Below are 20,489 nucleotides of genomic sequence, written 5' to 3' on the forward strand. Positions count from 1 at the left end.
AAAACTTGTATTTAGAGGCCTGTTGCTATTTTTGTCTTTTACAAAAGTGTGGTTTCCAAGAAAATCAATTACAGTTTTTCCTAAAAGACTGAGTTGATGTAGTATATTTTTGGTTATTAAAATCCTCATACATCTTTGGCATTTGGAATTGGTAAATATTCTTGAAATGTCAAAAAGCATGATGGGTACATTCTGTATCTCAGTCACATAAATGTGGGTGTTGTGTGTGCATGCACGGGACCCAAAAGGACATGTTAAACTCAACTGCTTGTGATTGCAGATGACTTTTTTTTTCGTGTCTTGTGTTTTTAAGTTTCCTGTAAAGCACTTATTAGCTTTGAGAAAAGAAAAGAGTTTTTTAAAACTTTTATTTGTAAATATAATTTCCAAAGTACAGTTTATGGATTATAATGGCTTCCCCCCCCCATAATTTCCCTCCCACCCACACCCCTCCCATCTCCCACTCCCTGTCCAATTCCATTCACATCAAGATTCATTTTCAATTATCTTTGTATACAAAAGATCAATTTAGTATGTATTAAATAAAGATTTCATCAGTTTGCACCCACACAGAACATAAAGTATAAAATACTGTTTGAGAAAAGATATTTTAAACAAGCAAACAAAGAAGAGCTTGTTGCGAGAAGACCCTTTCATGGTTAAGAGCATGCCCAGAACCACAGACGGAAAACTGCTGCTGGGGAGGGGCTCCAGGGAAGCTTCTGGAGAATGCATAAAGTATAGACAAATAGGGCGAACTTCAGAAAGGAAGGGTGAGGAAGAGGAGCTGCAAGCCAAGGAAGCAGGAGCCCCTGCACTTTGAAACAGCACATCTGAGTGTGCAGACTCACAGCATTCTGTGTGTGTACACAGAGATCCCCAGGAGTAAGCTTTGGATGTCTGGAGCAATTCCATTAGAGGAAGGACGATACCAAGCCCCATCTCCAAATGGAAAAGAAGCCAGCAACCCAGGACTCAAGCCAAGACTTATGCATATGGCTGAAATTGTATTTCAGAGCTTTGATTCTTGTGGGGGAGAGATGATCACACAGGATATCTATCCCCATAGAAAGATGACCAGGTCAGTATATAAGTGTGTGTGTGTGTGTGTGTGTGTGTGTATATATATATATATATATGTATTTTAGGGCACTTGAGAACGTTTTGGAAAGCAGCATTAAAAGACAGGTTCATGTGACCAAGGCTGTGGCGTAGCAGGTACAGCTGCAGCTTGTGATGCTTGCTTGCCATGTGGGCGTTGGTTCGAGACCTGGCTGCTCCACTTGCCATCCAGTTCCCTGCTGATGCCCATGTGGGAGACCCAGAAGAAGCTCCTGGCTTCAGATTTGCCCATGTCCAGCCATTGTGGCCATCTGGGGAGGCCACTCACTCTGCCTTTAAATATATAAATGAATCTTTAAAAAAATGGGTAAGTTCATTTTGGTGCCAAGAAATATCCATGCATAAATATGGTCTTAACAATGCTCTTGAACATGAATATTATGACAAAAAACTCTGCATACATTTCAGTATTTTTCTGGCAAAATAAGCTTATATTTTACTTCTATTACTTTCTGCAAGCTTCTTGAAGTACCCTGGTATCTAAAGTGCATTTAAAAAGTTAGAGAGAATGCTCACTTCAGCAGCACATCTGCTAAAACTGGACAATACAGAGAAGATTAGCATGGCCCGTGCCCAAGGATGACATGCAAATTTGTGAAACGTTCCATAGTTTTGAAACGGACATTATGAGACGCAATTACTTAAGCAGCCCTTATCTTGACTTTTGTTTAACAGTTAATTATTTCATTTTATTTACTTATTTTTTGTTCTATTTTTTCTCTGCTTAATACCATTGGTTGAATTCCTTACTTAATGTATAATTAATCATAGATATATTAAGTCCATTGAAAATAGATCCCAGTTATAAACAAGCGTAGGAAAGAAAGGGTGAGGAACCATACAGATCCTCACACATTCCCACAGACTTACCCTAAGGGTGAAGCTAAATCTTGCCATGGGGCTCCAAATTCCTGGCACTAATCCCATCTTATGGGATAAAGTGATCATATTAAGTATGGGATTGGTCATATAGTTAGACCCTAAGTCAAAGGGATCACATAAATAAGACCAAGTGCCTGGTAATAACAATAGATAGAATTACAAAGGAGAGAAAGTTCCAACATGGGAAGCAGTGCACACAGCAGACTCATAGAATGACAAACGCCCTAAACATCACTCTGACCTCAGAATCAGCCCCTAAGGCATTCAGGTCTTACTGAAAATACTATGAGAGCGTTTCAGGCATGGAAAGCCAAGACATAGTGGCAAACACGGTTCTTCATCAAAGATCTCTGTGAGTGAGACCCCAGTGGAAAGAAAGGGCCATCAAAGAAGGATGTACTTTCCTCTGAAGGGAGGAGAGAACTTCCACTCTGCATAGGGTCTTGTCTAAAAATGGATGGAGTTTGTGGACTCAGAAGACTTCCATAGCCTTTGCAGCCCATGGTGAGCCTTGGGTGATCACTGACGTCATAAATAAGAGTGTCATTTGTTAAATCAACAACACTTGCTCCCCGTGTTGGACCTCTGTCCTTAATGAGGTGTACTTTGAGAATCAATGGTAAAACTTGTCTTCAAACTGTTCTTGATACTTTGTGTGTCCATGTGGGTGCATATAATTGAAATCTCTACTTAGTATAGAGTTGGTCTTCAGTATATAAAGTCAATTAAAAATGAAGCTTAATGGAAAATGGAATGGGAGAGGGGGTGGGAGGTGGGAATGGGGGGAAGAAACACTATATCCCTAAAATCTGTATGTACAAAATTCGTATTCATTAAATAAAAACCTTCAACATAGTCTGACAAAGAAAACATAAATGTACATATCAAAAAGGTAAGACAGGACCAGCTCTGTGGCATAGCAGACTAAGCCTCAGCCTGCAGTGCTGGCATTTCATATGAGCACTGGTTCTAGTCCCAGTTGCTCCTCTTCTGATACAGCTCTCTGCTATTGCCTGTGAAGGCCGTGGAAGACACTGCAAGTGCTTGACCCCTGCACCCATGTGAGAGACCGGGAGGAAGCTCCAGGCTCCTGGATTTGGATCAGCCCAGCTCTGGCCATTGCGGCCATGTGGGGAGTAAGCTAGTGGATGGAAAATCTCTCTCTCTAAATCTTTCTCTCTCTCTTTCTCTCTCTCTCTGTCTCTCTCGCTCTCCTGTCTGTAACTCTGCCTCTTGTATAAATAAATAATATCTTCAAAAATAAGAAAGAAGGCAGCGTTTTCAAAGAAATGAAATTCAAGCTAGAAAAATTTAATAGAAAACTGAAAATATCACAGTGGTATTATAACATCTGAACATGTACATGTTAGTTAAAACTGCATCGAATATAGAAAATAAACTATCACAATCGACTGAGAAAGGGATTCATGGGATTCAGCATTGGAGCTGTCCACATCAGTTAGGGACCCAGCAAAGTTGTAGCCAATGAAGACACAGAGAATGGAAGTAGGAATAAAGGTAATTTAATTCCCTTTTGTTACAGGAAACACTTGAAAATATAAATCACTTAGCAAAATCAAATAGAATCTCCACAAACTTGTATATCCAAAGCACTTCTCACTCTTCATATCAATCTACAATGATACAAAAAATGAATGTGAAAAAAACTTGCAAAATATTACAAGATTTTTAAAAATACTTGTATGAAACTTATGAATCAAATGAGAAATAAAATTTTAATTATAGGTCATTAGAATACTCTATTGAAATTGAGTTAATCATCGATTGTTTATAAATGTACAGGCAAAATAAATAATCAACAAATTTCCATACTTTATAGCTAAGGATGTTAAGAATAAAACAGTATGCAATTTGGGGGGAAACCAGGAGAAAGGAAATAACAATGGATGAGATTCTCTGTAGTCACTCTATTGTGCAACAGAAACCAGCACTTACACCTCCCCAGCTACAATTGAGTACCCAGGAATCAACCCATCTCCATCCCTCCCTGCCTCTTTCCTGCTCAGCCTCTGTACATCATCCTTAAATTTTTAGCTTTTGCATGGTCATGCATTTTTCAGCCGTCACATATGAGTGAAATCATGCAACACTTGCCTTTCTAAGTCTAGTTTACTTCACAGGAAATAATGACCACATCCATGAATGCTGATACCTATGACAAGATTTCCAGGCCGGCATCACGGCTCACTAGGCTAATCCTCTGCCTGCATCATGGGCACTCCGGTTCTAGTCCTGGTTGGGGCGCTAGGTTCTGTCCCAGTTGCTCCTCTTCCGGTCCAGCTCTCTGCTCTGGCCCAGAAAGGCAGTGGAGGATGGCCCAAGTCATTGGGCCCTGCACCTGCATGGGAGACCAGGAGGAAGCACCTGGCTCCTGGCTTCGGATTGGCACAGCACGCCGGCCATAGTGGCCATTTGGAGGGTGAACCAATGGTAAAGGAAGACCTTTCTCTCTCTCTCTCTCTCTCTCTCTCTCTCTCTCATTATCTAACTGCCTGTCAAAAAATTTCCCCCCGTTTGTAATGGATGAGTAGCATCTCATGGGTACCACATTTGCTTTGTCTGTTATAAAACACACAGACATATTGGAACATCACATGGTACACCATAAGTATGAAGACTTTATGTGTGCATTCAAAGATCTTTCAGTGAAGGGATGTATAATTTTTTAACCATCTATTAATTTGGTGATCCTAGAGGCAAATCTCATCAAGAAGAAAGAAAAGCCATATATAAAGCAAGCAGTAACTGTGGCTAGCCCTGTGGTTTAAGTCTCTGCATGTGGAAGAAAAGTGCTCCTTCAGGGTTAAGCGCAGTGAGAAGTGACACTGACTGCCCAGGTGGCTCTCACAGCAAATGCCAGTGTGGGAAAAAGAGTGTGGAATGCCTGTGAAGTTACTCATATTCTAGAAGCTGCAGCTTGCAGGGGATGTGTTGCTGTCCGTGGCCTTGGCTATGTCGGGGGACAGGTGTCAGGTGACAGGTGGCGGGTGAAGGCCCTTGACTCAGGACCGTTGATGAGCTCCAGTGCATCTCAGTGCTCTGGGCAGCAGCAGACAGCTGTGAGTGTGGTCCATGAGTGACCCCCGTGTAACCCATCCCAGCTGTGACATTGTATTGTTGCTCTACCATGGGCCACTCTGTCCCAACATCCTGGCCAGCCTGAGTGGTTCCCAGCGGCCCCTGAGGGAAGGGTGCTCAACCCCAGTGCAGGATCTCTGTGGCCTCCAGGCGAGGCTGCAGGTTGAGAGCATCCTGGGATCAGACAGGCTCAGTGGTGCTCAGGAGGACAGGAGAGGGCATCTGCCTGGGGATGCTGACTGTGCAGTTCATGCAGGCTGGAAGTTCAAGGTGCTGAGGGAGGGCAAGAGATCTGAGCTCTGGTGTGCAAGTGCATGGCCTCCAGGATGCTAAGACAGGTGTGTGTGTGTGTGACTGTTTCTTCACTTGTAACAAAGTTTACAATGTCAAAAAAAAATTTTAAATAGAAAAAATCAAATAACAAAAATTTTATACAGTTGTATATGTTTTAAGCCAAGAGTTACTAGAAGAATAAAATGTCTTTAAAAATATAAAGCTCAGAATGTAAAGAAGTTGCAATAAGCTGTTATTTATTTATATTTTGACAGGCAGAGTTAGACAGTGAGAGAGAGACAGGTCTTCCTTCCATTGGATCACCCCCCCAAATGGCCACTGTGGCTGGCGCATTGCGCCCATCCAAAGCCAGGAGCCAGGTGCTTCCTCCTGGTCTCCCATGCGGGTGCAGGGCTCAATGACTTGGGCCACCCTCCACTGCCTTCCCGCACCAGAGCAGAGAGCTGGACTGAAAGAGGAGCAGCCGGGACAGAATCTGGTGCCCCAACCGGGACTAGAACCTGGAGTGCGGGTGCCACAGGTGGAGGATTAGCCTAGTAGGCCGCAGCGCTGGCTGTTGCTTTATTATTATTGTTATTATCATTAGTCATCATCCCTCAGAACTAATCAACCGCCCACTGGAAGAACTGAGTGTGTTTGTCTCTATTTTAAAAACACTTTTATTTTAAAACAATTTAACAGACATACACAATTTGTACAAATCTATGGAGTACTATATGCTTATTTATTATTGAAGAACAAATGTTGAGCTCATTCAGTGTGGCCTGAGTGTGCATTTTGAAGGAAAGTAGAGTAGTGTGCTTTGGTGCTGAGAACTTCAAGCTCACTCCTCACTCACTGGCTCACAGAAAGCAGCTTAAAACCTTGCAAGCTCCAATCACAGTAGGTGCCCTGTGCAGGTGCTATGTTTGTATCCTATCTGTATGGGGCCTGTCTATGTTTAGATGCACAAATACCTACCGTGTTTGACAACTGCCTGCAGTGCTGGGCATAGTAATGTGTTGTCCAGGTAACCTGTGCAGTGCATTCACCTTAGAATGTTTATCTTTTTGCTAAGTGTGAACTCTGCATTGACCTCAATGTTAATTCATAGTAATTCTACATTGGTCCAGAAGCATTTTGGCATAAAAGAAAGATAGCAGGTAAGTCCAAATAATGAACATGATTGTAAACCAGATCAGAACTATATAGACATGCCCCTGTACAAAGGCAGAGTTTTGAAATGTAGATCCCCATCTCCTTTCCTCGAGGATAATTCATCAATACTGACACCAGAAGCCTCTGATTGCGTGTGTATGAGACCTTGGTCTCCAAATCCCTTACACAAATGTCACGCCCCTGGACACGAGTTGGCTGGCTTCCAGGTACCAAGGTCTACTAAATTTCAAGGAGGAATGGAGATCCCACCCTGTAAGATGCATTGGAACTCCCATGACCACTTCCTCATCCAGGCTCAGGGGTTTAGAGGAAAATCAGCAAACATCAAGGCAGGTGCAGCTCTACCCTCTGATGCCTATGGCTGGGGTGGGGCAGCAGTGCTCTAGAGAACTCTTTGTGTAACCTTGAAGGCGGCACTCCCCCACCTGCAGCTCCTCCTGCTCCAGGACGTACACCAGATCCTGCAGCAAGTGCATCTCCTAGGCCACCTGCTCCGCCAGGGCCCCCTAGTGGTTCTCCAGGTGGCCAAAGCTGCACTTGAGCCAGCTGGTCCCCAGCGAGGCGCCCTTGGCCTCCTCCTGGGCCTGGCGCTGCAGAGCCTCAGTCTTGGGCAGCTCCTTGCTCAGCTGCCGCAGGTCCTGTCAGATGCTCCTGTCCTCCTCCTCATACCAGGCTTTCTCCTCCATGCAGTGGCCCTGAGCACCTCCACATGCTCTGGCACAGGCGCATGCTGTGCTCTGTTTCTGTCTGGTCCCTCTTCCTGGGACCCCTGAGGTGTCGACCACCTGGGACACCGCGCTCTCCCCAGGCCCCGCATCCGCGAGGCCCCAAGGCCAGAGGACCAGCCCACGCTTGTGCAGTAGAGCATGCCTTCTCGGCCCTGGAGCTGCCAATGGCCTCTGTGGCCTGCCAGCGCCTGCCAGGATCCTTGCCTGGCTGCATGTGCACACCAAGGGCCATGCTCCCTGCACAGCACCCAGGAGGGCTGGAGCAGCCATTTGCAAATGCTGCCAAACTGCCAAGTGTAGCATCACTCTCTAGACACACCACACATTCACAATCAGGAATATACCTACACATGCACACACAACACAAGTACCCCGTATACATCACATACACACACACACATGCACATATGCAACACACACACACTCAGACACCACACATACACATGTACACACACACACACTCACCCACTACACTGAAACAGACACACAAACATGAACACATGCACATGCGCACACCCTCCCAGACACTCAGACACCACACAGACACACATGCACACCACCCCCACAGACTTACAGACATCACACGTACCCACATGCACACACAGATGCACACACACATACCACAACATATAAACACTTCGAAAGCCTACATGTGTTCGTTGATTGTATTGAATCAACTTAATCAATAAACTACCATTCTGAATACAGTCCGTCTTTAATTACCTTAGGGTCCCTAGATTCTTGCTGATCCAAAGCCTGGAGCTTCTTCCAGGTTTCCCACGTGGGTGCAGGGACCCAATGACTAGGGCCATCTTCTACTGCTTTCCCAGGTCATAGCAGGGAGCTGGATCAGAATGAGAGCAGCCAGGACTCGAACTGGGGCCCATATGGGATGCCGGCACTGCAGGCGCCAGCTTTACCCGCTACACCACAGTGCCAACCCCGTTAACTAGGATTAAAATGGGTTGAGGAGGGGCCGGCTCTGTGGCACAGTGGGTTAAAGCCACAGCCTGCAGTGCCAGCATCCCATATGGTCTCAGGTTCTAGTCCTGGCTGCTCCTCTTCTGATCCAGCGCTCTGCTGTGGCCTGGGATAGCAGTGGAAGATGGCCCAAGTCCTTGGGCCCCTGCACCCATGTGGGAGACCCAAAAGAAGCTCTTGGCTCCTGGCTTCGGACTGGCCCAGCTCCGGCTGTTGCAGCCATCTGAGGAGTGAACCAGTGGATGGAAGACCTCTCTATCTCTCTGTAACTCTGTCTTTCAAATAAATAAAATAAATCTTAAAAAAATTGAGTTGAGGAGCAGTGAGTAGTTAAGACATCTGCACCCCACATCAGAGAGCCTACATTCAATTCCCACCTCCAGCTTCCTGCCAATGCAGTTCCTGGGAGGCAACAGTGATGACTCAAGTGGTTAGGTTCCTGCACCTATGTGATAAAGCTAGGTTTTATTTCTGCCTCCTGGCTTCTGATTTCTGTGCCCTGCACTGCCCTGGCTGTTGCTGTCATTTTGGGAGTAAGTCAGTGAGTGGAAGCCTGTTCTCTCTCTCTTTGCCTCTTAAATACATAGGTTGAATCCTTTTCTTTAGGAGGTAGGGGTGTTATTTTTATTGATACGAAGAATTGTTCTCATCCTGTCTCCAACTGCTTATTGATAATCAGACTCCAACAATCCAAATGACCTAAATATGTGTTATTAGCTAATCTATGTGGGTTAGGTGAGGGAGAAATAAAAATTTGGATTCTTTTTCATCTTAAACTCTTACACTTTCCAGATGTCTGTTGAGAAGTACAGATAGAGTATCCCTAATCTGAAAATCTAAAATCCACAGTACTTCTACATGATGATCATCATGATGTTTTAGATTTTGGGACATTTGGATTTTGGATTTTTAGTTTAGGGTTACACAGCTGTTAAGAGTCTGAAAATATACGAAAAAATCTGAAAAACTCAAATGTGAAACACTTTCTAAGCATATTGAATGAGATATAACTTAACCTGTATTTGTATTCAAGATGCAAAAGAGTTTTGGAACTTGCTTGCACAGTGTGAAGGTACTTAACACGACAAAAACTATATACACCTACAAATAATTAAGATGTGAATTTTATGTTATCTATATATGTCACTATAATGGTAAAACTATACTTAAATCATATATTCAGTTCTTCATTTTTGTAAATGCAGGATTCTGATACAGGATTTTACTTCCAAAAGGTTCATGGAAATGCATATTATGACAAAACTATGCATGGTTCTCAATTTTTTGTATGAAAATGAATTTATTTTCAATTTCATTTTCTGTGAATTTTTAAAAGTGCCATTGAATTTCTCTAGAACTTTGTTCTCATTCGCTTGCACCATTTTTCTATTAGTCAAGAGTTTATGATATCTCATCCTTTTCCAAGTGCCCTTTAATTTTTTTTAAACTTTTATTTAATGCATATAAATTTCCAAAGTACGACTTAGGGATTACAATGGCTTCCCCCAATACCGTCCCTCCCACCCACAACCCTCCCCTTTCCCACTCCCTCTCCCCTTCCATTCACATCAAGATTCATTTTTGATTATCTTAATATACAGAAGATCAGCTTAGTATACATCAAGTATGGATTTCAACAGTTTGCTCCCACACAGAAACATAAAGTGAAAAATAATAGATGATTTTTTTTAAATGATGATGAAATCAGAGCAGACCTATTGTCATGTTTAATCCCAGTGAGAGTCAAGTTGGGAATTGATAATTTTTTTTTTTTACAGAGGATCAGTTTAGTATGCATTAAGTAAGGATTTCAACAGTTTGCACCCCCATAGAAACACAAAGTGAAATATATTGCTTGAGTACTCGTTATAGCATTAAATCTCAATGTACAGCACATTAAGGACAGAGATCCTACATGAGGAGTAAGTGCACAGTGACTCCTGTTGTTGACTTTACCAATTGACACTCCTGTCTATGGCATCAGTAATCTCCCTATGCTCCAGTCATGAGTTTCCAAGGCTATGGAAGCCCTCTGAGTTCTCCGACTCTTATCTTGTTTAGACAAGGTCATAGTCAAAGTGGAGGTTCTCTCCTCCCTTCAGAGAAAGGTACCTCCTTCTTTGATGACCTGTTCTTTCCACTGGGATCTCACTCGCAGAGATCTTTTGCCAGAGTGTCTTGGCTTTCCATGCCTGAAATACTCTCATGAGCTTTTCAGCCAGCTCTGAATGCCTTTAGGGCTGATTCTGAGGCCAGAGTGCTATTTAGGACATCTGCCATTCTATGAGTCTGCTGAGTATCTCACTTCCCATGTTGGATCACCCTCCCCTTTATTTACTCCATCGGTTAGCGTTAGCAGGTACTAGACTTGTCTATGTGCTCCCTTTGACTCCCAGTCCCTCCACCATGACCAATGAATATAAATTTCCAAAGTACAGCTTATGGATTACAATGAGTGCCCTTTAATTTTTAAAGTATACAGATTATCCCCCATTTAAAAATTTATTATTTATTTTTATTTATTTGAAAGAGAGTTATCCCCTCTTCTAGCTCATTCCTTAAAGGCCTGCAAGAGCCTGTGCTGGGCCAGGCTGAAACTAGGAGCCCAGAACTCTATCTGGGTCTGTCGTTTGGGTGGCAAGGACCTAACCACCAGAGCTGTCACTTTCTGCCTCCCAAAGGTGCATATTAGCAGGAGGCTGGGTTGAAAGCAGAGCGAGTATCGAACCAGGCACTTGTATATGGGTTGTGTGTGTCCCTAGCAGCTGCTTAACCACTGTGCCAATTGACTGCCCTGTAGCTCCCATCTTAGATAGTACTGGATTGATGTGAAAGTATATTTGGATTTTAGCTTCTTCAAGCTAAAGTATTTCATTAAATTTTCAATGTAGGATGCAATATGTGGTCATTGGCTATTAAAATGGAATTGTTTAGCTTCAAATACCATCAATATAAAGTTTACTTAGGATTATATGTATTGCTTTTCTTTCTTTTTAAATAGGCTTTCAAGGATATGCTGTATTCAGCTCAGGACCAGGCACCTTCTGTGGAAGGCAAGATGAATTAACTCCTAAGTTTAGTCACAGAAAACCACTTTTTAAGGAAAGATATTTTAAACTGCACAGTATAAAACTGTTATGAATACCTGCCATATTATATGGGTCTTTCTTGCTTTTGATAATATATGTTACATGAGGGCTAGCACTGTGCCGTAGTAGATAATATGTATTACAATTATTATGTATATAAAGAATTTTTAAATATGTATTTATTTATTGTAAAGAGTAACACAGAGAGAGGAGAGGCAGAAAGAGAGAGAGAAAGGTCTTCCATCTGGTGATTCTCTCCCCAATTGGCCGCAACAGTCAGAGCTGCGCCAATCCGAAGCCAGGAGCCAGGAGCTTCATCCAGGTCTCCCATGTGGGTGCAGGGGACCAAGGACTTGGGCCATCTTCTGCTTTCCCAGGCCACAGCAGAGAGCTGGAAGGGAAGTGGAGCAGCTGGGACTAGAACTGGTGCCCACAGGGGATGCCGGTGCTTCAGGCCAGGACGTTAACCCACTGTGCCACAGCGCTGGCCCCAATTATTTTACGTTTAAAACATAGTTTTCTTTTGTCTAGCTTGCATTTATCCTATAATACATCTTTTATTATGTATTACTGCCACTTGAAGACTGTGAATCACACATATTGATACATGATACAGTCAGATTTCTTTCTGCAACTTGCTTTCTTCCTCTGATGTATTTTTATTTTCTCCCTTCCTTCCTTGCTTAGCATAGCTTTTCCTTTCTATTTGTCATTTCTTTAGAATTCAGTGGAGCATGTTTGCATGTGTGGGCATGTGTGTGCACCCATCTAAGAATGTTTATGTGTGCATGCGCACAGTTTGACCATCTTAAAACAATGACCTGGGGGCAGTTGTTATCTCTTCAGTTATCTTTATTGATCTTACCTTTTCTGTTATCTCAGGCTTCTGCTCACTGGCTCTTTCTTTACCAGTTATTCTTGAGGGAGTATTGCCTCTGAGGCTGGATGTTCTTTTAAAATTCTGTATCATACATTTTCAGGAGAGATGAATGTGAAAAAGTATACATCAAAAGTATTTTAGATTGTGTTTTTGCAGGAATAACTTTATGTGCTATCAAACTAGTAGTTTTTGAAATCATTGTAGTGACAAACTATTAGAGGCTTATTTTTAAGACACACACACACAAGTTATGTCTAAGTTGTTTAATAAAACTACAGACCTATACTTAAAAATATTATGTCTTCAGTGACATAGAAATATACATCTTCCAGGGCCAGCATTGTGGTGGGGTGGGTTAAGCCGCTGCTTGCCACATTAGCATCCCATATCAGAGTTCTGGTTCAAGACCTAGCTACTCTGCTTCCCATCCAGCTTTTTTTTTTTTTTGACAGGCAGAGTGGACAGTGAGAGAGAGAGAGACAAAGAGAAAAGTCTTCCTTTGCCGTTGGTTCACCCTCCAATGGCCGATGAGGCTGCCATGCTGCTGTGGGCGCACCGCGCTGATCCGAAGCCAGGAGCCAGGTGCTTCTCCTGGTCTCCCATGGGGTGCAGGGCCCAAGCACTTTGGCCATCCTCCACTGCACTCCCTGGCCACAGCAGAGAGCTGGCCTGGAAGAGGGGCAACCAGGACAGAATCCGGCGCCCCAACCGGGACTAGAACCCGGTGTGCCGGCGCCGCAAGGCGGAGGATTAGCCTAGTGAGCCGCGGCGCCGGCCCCATCCAGCTTTCTGATAATGGCTCTAAGAAAGCAGTGGATGATGACCCAAGTACTTGAGCCCTGTCACTCAAATGGGATACAGGATGGAGTTCCTGGCTCCTGGCTGCAGCATGGCCTAGTCCTGGCTGTTGTGGCTGTTGGGAAGCGAATCAGTGGATGGAAGATGTTTCATGTTGTCTCTTCCTCTGTTGCTCTGTCTTTCAAGTAAATAAATCTTTAAAAAAACTAAAAGAAATATACAACTTTCATCAAACCATTTTGAATTAAAAATGTGATTTTTACTAACATAAAATCTTTCCCCTCGCCACCTTAAATCAGCTTATTGTTATTTACATATTAACTTTATAATGTATTGCTGAATTTTGTACTATGCTATAGTTAATTCTCTGCTGTCAGTATGAGACACATAAGATTTATTAAGATACTTTGTTCTTTATTGGGTTATCTCTTATGTGCCCTAAAGAATACTTCCTTTAAAAATATAAGGAAAATGAAATTATATGGTAGTGAAATTGATTTTTGCCCTGCATAAGTTGCTTTAATATTGGTTCTTTTAATTTTATTCTTAAGGTAGGGCTACTTATCTCTGTTATTTTTTTTAAAAGTTTCACCATCTGGTTTTTAAACAAAATGTCCTCTATTGAAACTTATGATGACATTTATTCATCCCCTCCATGCTGGAGCATGTTCTGTATAATTTTTTTCATTTACTTTCTGTTCGTATTAGAGAAAAACTGAATTCTGGGAATGTGTCTTCAAAATGACAGCAATTTTAAGAATTTTCTTTATCTCATTGCCTAGAGGCATTAACTTCTTTGAACCCTGTTATAGAGGGAGTTTTATAGGTTGATTATGTAGGAGCTTCTGCTGCTTTCATAAGGGATAATTCTGCACTTGTTTTTTCTTTTTACTTTCATGTAAAACATACCATAAAGCAGTGTGGCTTTTATTATTTTAACATGAATTTTACATTTTTGAAATGATAGACAATTGAAAGTATTGGAAGATGTTTAAGGGAATGTGCTGTATAATATTGGGGTTAAGAAAAGTTACTAAAATCCTAATTGTTTTCTCATTAGTTTTATGATTTTATATTAATATCTTCTGTATGGTATTGCATTAAAATGATAATGTCTCTATTTTATTTTTGTTTACCAGTTTGTATTTCTAGACTTCTGTTTAGCATGTATTTTAAAATAATACAACACATGCAGATTTATCCAAATCTAAGATGGGATGATGTTAGACTTTTAACATTTCAAACCTTTCATGCTAGTTAAGTTTCTTTTCATTTTAAAAATCAAGTAGACCATAAATTACTGTTTCTCGGATCTGCCTCACGTTTAACTCAACAACTCAGCTCACCTGTAAATCAGTAATCTTTAAGATGTTTTATATTTAATATTAGTTTAATCTCTGGAATTCCGTTTTGTTATCACATAGTGGATTGGTAATTCTGATTGTCACTGTTGAGTCATACAGCTTTAAATTGGTCTTAGGTCACACAAATCTAAAATGACATTTAGGTAAAATGATCTTTAAATGTGCCTTTGAAGTAGATGCCAGTGATTTTTTAATTCTGTGACCTAGGTTCACTGTCAAGGTTCTCATATTTTTCCATCAGAAATAAATGATAGAGGAGGCCTTCACCATGGCATAGTAGGTTAAGCCTCAGCCTGCCATGCTGATTCGCGTTCTGGCTGCTCCTCTTCTGGTAGAGCTCTCTGCTAATGGCCTGGGGAAGCAGCAGAGGATAGCCCAGTCCTTGGGCCCCTGTACCCACATGGGAGACCCAGAAAAAGCTCCTGGCTCCTGGCTCCTGGCTTCTGCCTCCTGGCTTCTGGCTTTGGATTACCCCAGCTTTGGCCTTTGTAGCTGTTTGGGGAGTAAACCAGGGGATGGAAGACCTCTCTCTCTGTGTCTCTCCTTCTCTCTGTCTGTAACTCTGCCTCTCAAATAAATAAATAAATCTTTAAAAATAAATAAATAGATGGTAGAAATGTTTCTAAATAAAAGGCACTATATTACAAAAATGGTAAAATGAAGTTTGAAGCTTCCCTTGAAATTAATTCACAACTAAAAAGTAAAATTGGCCAATTAATTATAGTGTATAAATACTATATATCGAATTTCAGAAGTGTCCTGGGAAAAGAGGACAGTTAAGTTTCTCAAAAACAAACAACACTAAAAAAAAGAAAAAACCCACAAACCAGTGAACTTTTACCTAGGAAGAATTATTCCATTAAACATTCAGCTCTGCATTATGGGGGAGTGGATTAAGATGGCAGAGTAAGGAGAGAGCTTGCTGCTGGAGTCTAGGAGAAGATAGTTTAACAAAAGAAGAAAGAGTGCAGTCTCAGGGAAGAGTTAGGGAAAAAAGAGCAGAGGAACCTCTAAGGAGGAATGCAGTGGACTACATGGAGGGCAATCACACGTACAGCTTTGGTACCCACCAGCCAAGAGCCTTGGCACCAGCGTTGGAGAGCAAGGTGAGACCAGACTGCAGCAGCCCAAGCCACTGGTGACAAAGCTGCGGGGGGAGCCTAGAGAGAATCTGGCTTGTATCCCCATGGGGGATACTGTACCCACCAAACTAGAGTAGAAAAAATGAAGGGTGTTCATATTTTTTCTCTCTCCAGTCATCCTGCAAAGGAGTCCTATAACAAGGTAACAGAGAGAAGGTGCCATTTTGGTCATATGTAACAGCTGTGCTAGCTTGTATCTGCAACCAGCTAAGTGCAGACTCCTGAGTCTGGTAGAGAGAACAGACAAGGGGCTGAATGCTTATGACTGTGGGAGGTTTGTGTGCCAGGACTGTGAAAACACACTGAGGCTGTGTGGGAGGACTCAGGGTGTGGCTGGGACACTGTGGGAGGCTCCACATGATCAGGGCTCCTTGGTTACCTGGCAAGAGACATTTCTGGGGTTGTTCAAAACAATTGAAAGAGAAGAAATCTTCCCAAATTCTTTCTGTAAAGCCAGCATCACCTTAATTCCTAGACCTGAAAAATATACAACAAAGGGGATTACAGCCCAATTTCTCTGGTGAACATAGATGTAAAAATCCTCAACAAAATTCTGGCCAATCAAATCCAACAACACATCAGAAAGATCATTCACCCGGACCACATAAGATTTATCCCTAGTATGCCAGGATGATTCCACAGTCACAAATCAATCAATGTGATACATCACATTAACAAACTGAAGAACAAAAACCATATGATTATCTCAATAGATGCAGAGAAAGCATTTGATAAAATACAACACCCTTTCACGATGCAAACTCTAAGCAACTGGTTTCAGAAGGAACATTCCTCAACACAGTCAAGGCAATTTATATGACAAACCCACAGCCAGCATCCTATTGAATGGCAAAAAGTTGGAAGCATTCAGTTGAGATCTGGAACCAGACAAGGATGCCCACTCTTGCCTTTGCTATTCAATAGAGCCCGGAAGTTTTTGCTAGAGCTGTTAGACAAGAAAAATAAATAAAAGGGATTTGAATTGGGAATGAGGAAGTCAAAGTATCCCTAATTGCAGATGTCATGATTCTATATATAGGGGATCCAAAAAAACTCCATCAAGAGACAATTGGAGGCTGGCACCGCGGCTCACTAGGCTAATCCTCCACCTGGCGGCGCCAGAACACCGGGTTCTAGTCCCGGTCGGGGCGCCGGATTCTGTCCCGGTTGCCCCTCTTCCAGGCCAGCTCTCTGCTGTGGCCAGGGAGTGCAGTGGAGGATGGCCCAAGTCCTCAGGCCCTGCACCACATGGGAGACCAGGAAAAGCACCTGGCTCCTGCCTTCGGATCAGCGTGATGCACCAGCCACAGCACGCTGGCCACAGCGGCCATTAGGGGGTGAACCAATGGAAGGAAGACCTTTCTCTCTGTCTCTCTCTCACTGTCCACTCTGCTTGTCAAAAAAAAAAAAAGAGAGAGAGAGAGAGAGACAATTGGAACTCATAGAAGAGGTTGGTAAAGTAGCAGGATATAAAATCAATACACAGAAATCAACAGCTGTTGTATACACAGTCAATGCCATGGCTGAAAAAGAACTTCTAAGATCAATCTCATTCACAATAGCTACAATAGCTCAAGCAATCTTAGACAACAAAAACAAAGCCAGAGGCATCACAATACCAGATTTCAAGCCATGGTACAAGGCAGTTATAATCAAAACAGCCTGGTACTGGTACAAAAACAGATGGTTGACTAATGGAGCAGAATAGAAACACCAGAAATCAGTCCACACATCTACAAGCAACTTATATTTGACCATGAAGCTAAAACCAATTCCTGGATCAAGGACAGAATCTTTTAACAACTAGTGGTGGGAAAACTGGATTTCCACATGCAGGAGTATGAAGCAGGACAAAGGACTTAAGCAGACATTTTTCAAAAGAGGAAATACAAATGACCAGGAGGCACATGAAAAAATGTTCAGGATCACTAGCCATCAGGAAGACACAAATTAAAACCACAATGAGGTTTCACCTCATCCCAGTTTGAATGGCTTTCATACAGAAATCAATAAACAACAAATGCTGGCGAGGATGTGGGGAAAAGGGTACTCTAATCCACTGTTGGTGGGAATGATAAACTGGTAAAATCACGATGTAAATGGCCGATGCTGTGGCTCAGTAGGCTAATCCTCTGCCTGCAGCACCAGCACCCCAGGTTCTAGTCTCGGTTGGGGCTCCGGATTCTGTCCCAGTTGCTTCTCTTCCAGTCCCCCTCTTTGCTGTGGCCTGGGAAGGCAGTGGAGGATGGCCCAAGTGCTTGGGCCCTGCACCCACATGGGAGACCAGGAGGAAGTACCTGGCTCCTGGCTTCGGATAGGCACAGCGCACCAGCCATAGCGGCCATTTGCGGGGTGAGCCAACAGAAGGAAGATCTTTCTCTCTGTCTCTCTCTCTCACTGTCTAACTTTGCCTGTCAAAAAAATCACTATGGAAAAACAGTTTGGAGATACCTCAGAAATCTGAATATAGACCTACCACATGACCCAGCCATCCCACTCTTAGGAATTTACCCAAGGGAAATGAAATCAGCAAATAAAACAGTTACCTGCACCGCCATGTTTATGGCAGCTCAATTTACAATAACTAAGACATGGAAGCAACCTAAATGCCTGTCAACAGAAGACTGGATAAAGAAATTATGGGATATGTACTCCATGGAATACTACACAACCATAAAAAAGGAAATTGACATTTGCAAGAAAATGGATGAATCTGGAAATATATTTACTGAAATAAGCCAGTCCCAAAGGGATAAATATCATATGTTCTCCTTGATCTATCATAACTAATAGAGTGCCTAAAAGGAAATCTGTAGAAGTGAAATTGACACTTTGAGAAGCAACGACTTGAACAGCCCTTGTCTTCCCTGTTGAGGAACAGTTCTTTTTTTTTCATGTCTTAATGGAGAATGAGATTGGGAATGGGAGAGAGGGGAAGAGGTGGGGTGGGAGTGGGGTTGGGATGAATCACTATATTCCTGAATTTGTACTTATGAAATTTGTACTCATTAAATAAATGGTTTCTTTGGGGAAAAATAAGCACAAAATAATAATAAAGCATGCAGCTCCCTGCGAATGCACACCTTTGGAGGCAGCAGCTGATGGTTCAAGTTCTTGGGCCTCTTCCACTCATATGCATTACCCAGATGGAGTTCCTGGTTCCTGATTTTGGTCTGGCGCTACCCCCTGACTTTTGCAGGCATTTGGGGAGTGAACCAAATGCCACATATATTTGTTTTAAATTTTAAGATTTTTTTGAGAAGTATTTATTTGAAGGATGAGAGAGAGTGAGAGAGAGAGAGCAAGCGAGAGAAGCTTTCCTTCCATTTATACACTCTCCAAATGAGTGCAATCAGCCAGGTCTAGGACGCTCTGATGCCAGAAGACTAGAACTCCAACTTGGTCTCCCATGTGGGTGGCAGAGGTCCAGAGAATCCATTTCAAGTGTGTGAAATATGAAGAAGACACTTATTTTAGCATGGTGCATCAACAGTAGCAAATGAAGAAAAATATTTTTAAAAATTCTAATAATGATGTTACATGATAACCACTTAATGAATTTAAATAAATTTTTATAGTTGTCACTTAGATTCAGTTCAGTACAATAAACATTCAAAAAAAATACCTTGGGGCCGGCGCTGTGTTATAGTACTTAAATAATAGTGGTAGTCCCATATGGGTGCTGGTTCAAGTCCTAGCTGTCTCACTTCTGATCCGAATCCCTGCTTATGTGCCTGTGAAAGCAGTGGAAGATGGTCCAAGTCCTTGGGCCCCTGCACCCACGTGGGAGACCCAGAAGAAACTCCTGGCTCCTAGCTACCTATCAGCCCAACTCTGGCTGTTGCGGCCATTTGGGTAGTAAACCAGTGGCTGGAAGATCGATCACTCTGTCTTTCTCTTTGTGCTTTTGCCTCTCTGTAACGCTGCCTTTCAAACAAATAAATAAATACCTCTAGCTAATCTGAGTGTAAACAAGAAACTTCTCCTTTATAGTAATAAAATAATCAACGTATTAATGATCTTAAGAACTCTGTAAACTTACTGGCTATTCAGTGATGAACAGAAAATTAAACATAAGTGTTTTTGCTTCAGTGGGCTCAACCACCACTTGGTACATCGGCATCCCATGTCAGCAGTGCATGGTTTAAGTGCAGGTAGCTCTGTTTCTGATCTAGCTTCCTGCTAATGTACACCCTGAGAGGCGTTAAATGGTGGCTAAAATAACTGGGTCCCTGCCACCCATGTGGGTAATCCAGATTGAATTTTGGACTCTTGGTGATGTGGGTAAAGCATGTTAATTTCCAATCCAAGTTTTTGTTTCCCACAGAGATAAAAAAATTGTAAGCAGAGACTTATATCCTGTGCAGATAGGAACAGAATTATTTAACAGTGAAGGAATTAACATGTGGGCCACCCCACACAGAAAAATACCCAACACGAGTGGGCCAAATCGTTGCCCATGAACAGGAGAGAAAGAGAGAGGGAGAGAAAGAGAGAGCAAAGAACCCTGAGAATAGTACCTTTAAGTGAAGGTGAAAGTAGTCTGTCCAAGAATGGCCATTGTGGAAAGAGAACTCTCTCCTGCCTTCTGCCTATTTTATAAGGAAGGTGGTGTGTCGCTCCCCCTCTTCGTGGAGGAACAACACTAAGCCCTGCCTAGGCTTCATATCCGAGTCACGGCACCATTATGTCGCTCCCCCTCTTCGTGGAGGAACAACACTAGACCCTGCCTAGGCTTCCTATCCGAGTCACGGCAGCATTATGTCGCTCCCCCTCTTCGTGGAGGAACAACACTAAGCCCTGCCTAGGCTTCATATCCGAGTCACGGCACCATTATGTCGCTCCCCCTCTTCGTGGAGGAACAACACTAAGCCCTGCCTAGGCTTCATATCCGAGTCACGGCACCATTATGTCGCTCCCCCTCTTCGTGGAGGAACAACACTAGACCCTGC

The 20,489-nt window shown here is 42.7% G+C and overlaps 1 non-coding gene across 1 annotated transcript; it reads left to right on the forward strand.

The window, feature by feature from the left end:
• Nucleotides 1–1,630: 1,630 nt before the first annotated feature.
• LOC127487790 (U6 spliceosomal RNA) lies at nt 1,631–1,736 on the forward strand. The gene has a single exon (XR_007914971.1). It is a non-coding gene; the product is annotated as a U6 spliceosomal RNA (small nuclear RNA).
• Nucleotides 1,737–20,489: the final 18,753 nt, after the last annotated feature.

Source organism: Oryctolagus cuniculus, chromosome 11, assembly GCF_051225735.1.
Source record: "Oryctolagus cuniculus isolate XC-2025 breed Fujian yellow rabbit chromosome 11, ASM5122573v1, whole genome shotgun sequence".
Taxonomy (NCBI): Eukaryota; Metazoa; Chordata; class Mammalia; order Lagomorpha; family Leporidae; genus Oryctolagus; species Oryctolagus cuniculus.